General features: G+C 38.5%; 1 non-coding gene across 1 annotated transcript; it reads left to right on the forward strand.

Moving 5' to 3' along the window:
- Window positions 1-3508: 3508 nt before the first annotated feature.
- Window positions 3509-3613, forward strand: LOC149024275 (small nucleolar RNA R71). The gene has a single exon (XR_016171875.1). It is a non-coding gene; the product is annotated as a small nucleolar RNA R71 (small nucleolar RNA).
- Window positions 3614-6206: the final 2593 nt, after the last annotated feature.

Here is a 6206-nt window from a genome sequence, read left to right on the forward strand (position 1 = left end):
CTTTTAACCTCATGTAAAAATTTCTTCCTTTGTTGAGTGGGCATCATAGGGGGTAGAAGTCCATGCTAAATAATTAGCAAAATCAACATACCAAGGTGTTGAGAGGGAAACAACAAAGAGTTGTTCATCAGGAAGACTTCTTTAATTTCAAATTCAGCTGTTGGTTTGGATTTTCCAACCTAGACGTGGTCACCACTTGATTCTCAGTCCCCTTCCTATCTTTTATCTCCAAATTGAACTCTTGAAGAATAAGATCCATCTAATCACTTGGTTTAGCATCCTTCTTGTGTATCAAATATTTGATGGTGAATGATCCGTGAACACAATGACCTTTGCCCCCACTAGATAAGCTCTAATTTGTCAAATGCAAACACAACTGCCAAGAGCTCTTTTTCGGTGACAGTGTAATTCAGTTGTGCTCCGATAGGTCCGACTAGCATAATAGATTGAATGGAATACCTTATTCTTACGCTGTCCCAAAACTGCTCCTACACCCAATCACTAGCATCACACATGACCTCAAAGGGAATAGACCAATCCGGTGCCACAATGATGGGTGTAGAGATTAGCTTCTTCTTCAACTCTAAAAATGTTGTCATACATGCTTCACTAAAGCTGAACCGCTTTCTTTTTCAAGCGAGCTACACAATGGTTTAGATATTTGTGAAAAATCTTTTATGAACCTTCTATAAAACCCAGCATGTCCAAGAAAGCTTCTAATCCCTTTCACACTTGATGGTGGTGGTAATTTTTCTATAATGGCAACTTTGGCTTTATCCACTTCTAGACCCTGTTTGGAAACCTTGTGTCCAAGAACAATCCCTTCTCTAACCATAAAATGGCATTTTTCCCAGTTGAGGACTAAATTGGTTTCTTCACATCTCTGTAGAACTTTTGCCAAGTGAGTGAGACATTCATCATAAGTTTCTCCAAAAACTGAAAAATCATCCATAAACACCTCTACAAATTGTTCCACCATATCGGTGAAATGGCCATCATACATCTTTGGAAAGTGGCTGGGGCATTACAAAGACCAAAAGGCATTCTTCTAAAGGCAAAGGTACCATATGGGCAAGTGAAAGTGGTCTTATGTTGATCTTCAGGAGCAATGGCTATTTGATTGTACCCTGAGTATCCATCTAAGAAGCAATAATACTCTTTTCCACCAATCTATCAAGCATTTGATCAATGAAGGGTAGAGGGAAATGATCTTTCCTTGTAGCCTTGTTGAGCTTCCTATAGTCCATACATATTCTCCACCCACTCACTATCCTTGTAGGTATCAACTCCTTATTATCATTCTCCACAACTGTCATTCCTCCTTTCTTGGGGACACATTGTACTGGACTCACCCACTTGCAGTCTGAAATTGGATACACCACCCCAGCATCTAACCATTTAATGATTTCCTTTTTGACCACTTCCTTCATAATTGGATTCAGCCTCCTTTGATGCTCCACAGATTATTACAGCAGTCTTCCGAAATTTTGTGCATGCAAATTGATGGGCTGATTCCCTTGATATCCGATATGGTCCATCCTAATGCTTTGCTGTATTTCTTCACACTTTAATTAACATATCTTCTTGCTCTGCTATTAGCACCGCTGAAATGATAACTGGAAGTGTCTTTCCTTCACCCAAATAGGCATACCTAAGGTGTCCCGAAGAGGCTTCAATTCTAACACAGAGGCTCTTCAATTGATGGCTTAGAGATTGAGTTGCATGCTCGAGATAATACAAGAGGATCAAATCCACTCTTTCTTAATGTCTCAGCTGGTCTTGCATCTAACCATTTAATGTAGCTACCGCTTCATCACCCACTTGTGAAATTTCAGATGTTAATGAAAGCTCTAATGGATCTTTACTACCCTTTGTCTCAACTTCTTCTAAAACCAGCTCCTCTATGATATCTACCATTGAGCATTGCTCTATCTCATCTGGAGATTTCATTGCTGAGAACATTGAAAGTGACTTGCTCTCCATTTACCCTCATAGTTAATTCTCCTTTATGCACATCAATCAAAGTCTTTCTAGTGGCCAAGAAGGGTCTTCCAAGAATGATGGGCACATCTCTATCAGCTTCAAAATCAAGAACAATGAAATCAGCAGGGAAGATGAACTTATCAACTCTTACCAAGACATCTTCAATTTTCCTTCAGATGAGCTAAGGATCTATCACCACTGAAGTGTTCCGTAGTTGGCCTTGCTTCTCCCACACAAGCTTCTTGAAGATTGACATTGGCATAAGGTTAATGCTAGCTCCAAGGTCAAAAGGGCTCTCCCAATATAATTTTCTCCAATAGCAAAGAATGGTGAAACTCCAGATCCTTTAATTTTTGAGGAAGCTTGTTCAAAAGAAGGCACTACTCTCTTGTGTCATGGTTTTTAAACTCTCCAAATCTTTTTTTTTAGAAAGGATGTCTTTATGAATTTCACATAATTTGGCATTTGTTCAAGTGCTTCTACCAATGGTATATTGATGTGGACTCCTTCAAAACATCCAAGAATTTCTTGAACCATGGTTTTGTTGCGCCTTTGAAATCTTTGAGAAAGGGGGTGGTTTATAAGGCACTTTTTCTGGAGAACCCTGTTGCAATGGAGCTGTAGCTGGTGGTTCAACACTTTGGTTTTCAAAATCAGATTGGTCCTTTTGAACAGCCACTGGATCTTCCTTTTCCCTTTCTTCTTGGACAGGATTAGTTTCCTTCGGTTGACTGGACTTAACATGAGGTGGCTCTATATATTTCCCACTCCGTAATGAAATAACCTTGCAATGCTCTTTGCCTTCCCGCCTAGGATTTTCAGTATCACTTGGCAGTGATCCTTGAGGTCTGTTGCTTAAAGCATTAGCTAGCTGCCCAACTTGATTCTCCAAATTTCTCAATGAAGCGCTTGGCTCTGAATAATTGCATCATTCTTTGCCATGTATTCTTTCAATAGGAGCTCAATTGATGAAGAAGGTTCTATAGGCTGAATCTTCACTTGCTGTTGAGCACTTGGAAGCTGATAAGGTCTAGTTGGGGTAGATGATGGGCCTACATTCTGTCCTTGACCATTCCAAGAGAAGTTAGGTGCTGCCTCCAACCAGGATTATAGTGTTGGAATATGGGTTATTAGCTTTGCTGTAATTACCAACATAGTAGGCTGATTCTGGGTTAGATGGACAACTATCAAAGACATGCTCCCCACCACAATATGTACAAGAGACTGCTAGATTTTGTTGTGGTTGTACAGTTGCAGCCAAGTTTCTGATTTTAACACACTTGTGAGAGATGAAACTTGTGCGTTAAGGCTGTCACTCGCATCCAACTCATAAATTCCAGCCACCCTCTTACTTGCAGCCTCTTTCAGCTGCCATTGGTAGTTGTTGTTGGCCATCCTTTCCAAAATTTCATAAGCCTCATTGTAAGACTTTGCCAATATAGCCCCATTGGCTGATGCATCCACTATGGATCGAGTTTGTCCACTTAAACCATTGTAGAAAGTCTCCATCTGAATCCAATGAGGAATGCCATGATGAGGACATTTACGCAAGAGCTCCTTAAACCTCTCCCATGCCTCATATAAAGACTCACTATCCAACCGTTGAAACCAGTTATGTCATTTCGAGCTTGGCATTCTTTGTTGGAGGGAAGTACTTCATCAAGAACTTCTCTACCAAGTCATTCCATGTAGCTACTGATTGGGGAGGTAAGGAGTTCAACCACGCTCTTGCTCTATCCCGATGAATAAGGGAATAGCTTCAATCTCAAAGCCTCTTCGGTTGCTCCGGTATCTTGAAAGAGTCACTTACTTCCATGAAGAGTCTAAGATGGAGATGAGGATCTTCTGTTGGAAGCCCACGAATTGTCCCACAGTTTGAAGCATTTGGAACATCACCGGCTTAAGTTCAAAATGTAAGGCTTGAATATCTGGCCATACTATACTTGGATTCAGCTCATGCAACATGGGGACAGCATATGCTCTGATGGCTCTATCTCTATCATCACCCTCAACTGCCATATTATTCTCATTATTATTCAATCCATTTCTCACTGCTTCAGCCATTGTTGGAACTGCTGCTAGGCCTCGTTGCTCCCTTCTTCTAGCTCGAAATGTCCTTTCTATTTCGATGTCAAAGGGTGCCAACTCTTGATCAAGCAGCGTGTTCATACAAGGGTAAAAGCACCTGAGAATAAAAGGAAACTAATATCAAAGTAAAGAAATTTCAGTAGATAAAACAAAAACTTACTTCTACACTAATTATCAAAGACAAAATTCCCCGCACGCGCCAAACTTGTTGCTTGTATCTCAAGATATTACGCAAGTATACGTATCGCAATCAAGTAATAAATGATAAGTACAAAATCGATCCCACGGAGAATTATATCCTTAACTTTCAATGTAAAAGTAAAATTGATTTAAATGAAATTAACAAGGTTGATTGGTATTTGTCTAACTAATTAACCAAATGACAGGTAAAGAAAACTAAGGAACTAAAATGTAGATTTGAGCAATGGAAGAAACTTAATGAGTGACAAGTGTGTTAGGAATCAAGTTTCCCTTCCCCTAATTTTAAAACACAAATACTAAAGCAATACTACAACCCCAAGATAAATCAAGAACTTGGAATGAATGGCAATATGGTATTTTCCAATACACATAAGCTAGCATCCTAAATCAACATCAGCATATTCCTATGAAGAATTGAATTAAGAATGCAATTTAAACCCAATCCAATCAATGGTAATGTGAGGTAATTGGGTATTCCTACCCAACCTACTAATTAACACAACCTAATTAAAGATGATGCTAACTCACACAATTCAACAAACACCTAGACTTCATTAATTTTCCAATTAATGAAATCATAACATTCATTCAAGAAAGATCATTCAAGAACTGAAATTAGTCAATATAACATGCTGAATTCATTAACAATAAAGTGGATTGCAATAAAACTAAAGAACACATGATTAATTACATATCAAAATTCAGGTTTAGGTACTACTATCATCCCAACACAGCTAAGATTTAGCCCATAACAGAATTCAAATGCATAAAACCAAGTATAGTTGACATGAGACTAGAAAATAAGAAGATAGAGTTATATAAACAAGAATAAACTAAGGCTTCAATGCTTCCACATGAGCTCCAGCTTTCTTCTTCAGCAAATCAACAACTCCAGCAGCTCCTTGCTTCCACAAGAGCTCCAGCATTCGTTCTCTACCTCCTTCCTCTCAGCCAAGTCTCTCTTCCACAACCTTGGTCGAATGTCTCCTTCTCTCCTCCTTGCCTCTCTTCTCTTTCTTCCATAAATGTCTTCAATCATTAGGTTAGATTCTGGCCATAGGATTAGAACCTTCCTCCTGAGATCAAGGGCTGAAAACCATCATGTATTTACAAGAATTTAGTCCACTTAAGTTAGCCCTTTTTGGTCAATTCCATTTGAATTGGATCTGAGAATATTCTGCTCCGTTGTTGTAGCAATGCAGCAACAACTCTACAACAAAGTTAGAGGACATGTTCTTTATGAATCTTCACCTACATGTTCAAGAGAAAGAGAAACAGTCAAATTCATCCATAAAAAGAAGGGAAATTCATGCAATGTGACAAAAATGAACTAAACAAAATGCAACATGTTGAGACTAAATAAAACAACACCTAATGAATACTATCACTAAAACAAAGACAAAATACTCCTAAATCAAGCCATCTCAAGTATAAAAGTTATAAATCTTAACTCTATTTTTAAAGGTAATTAAACCCTTCCCCCCTTCTCCTTTGGAGGGGGGTTTAAAAAAAAAAAAAAAGATTTTAAAAAAACCCGAGAAGACAGTCCTAAACAAGTGCACACAACATGTTAGGAAAGATGCATAAAGGAAAAGATCATAAATCAATCGAAACAGACCAAGATTAAGGTTGCTGTACTCATTGGTCGATTGATTGGTCTATTGGACCACCGACCAATGAGTCGACCAATGCAGACAGTGGCCTGCAAGAATCCGAATTTTGAGAATCCAGAATCGAATTCGATGGTTCAAAAGGGTACAAATCAGAGGGGAATTATCATGGTAGTATTCTAGGGTATAGAGGATATCAAATCATAAATCAAATCAAGTTCCCAAATTATAACCTAGGAACACAAAGGTTAACCTACTAGGTTAAACATAGATTATGAGAGAAAAATATTATAATCAAAGATTCAAGAATTAGGATATGAGGAT

The sequence above is a fragment of the Hakea prostrata genome, chromosome 2, assembly GCF_041222555.1.
Source record: "Hakea prostrata isolate BN-2017 chromosome 2, UWA_Hpros_2, whole genome shotgun sequence".
Taxonomy (NCBI): Eukaryota; Viridiplantae; Streptophyta; class Magnoliopsida; order Proteales; family Proteaceae; genus Hakea; species Hakea prostrata.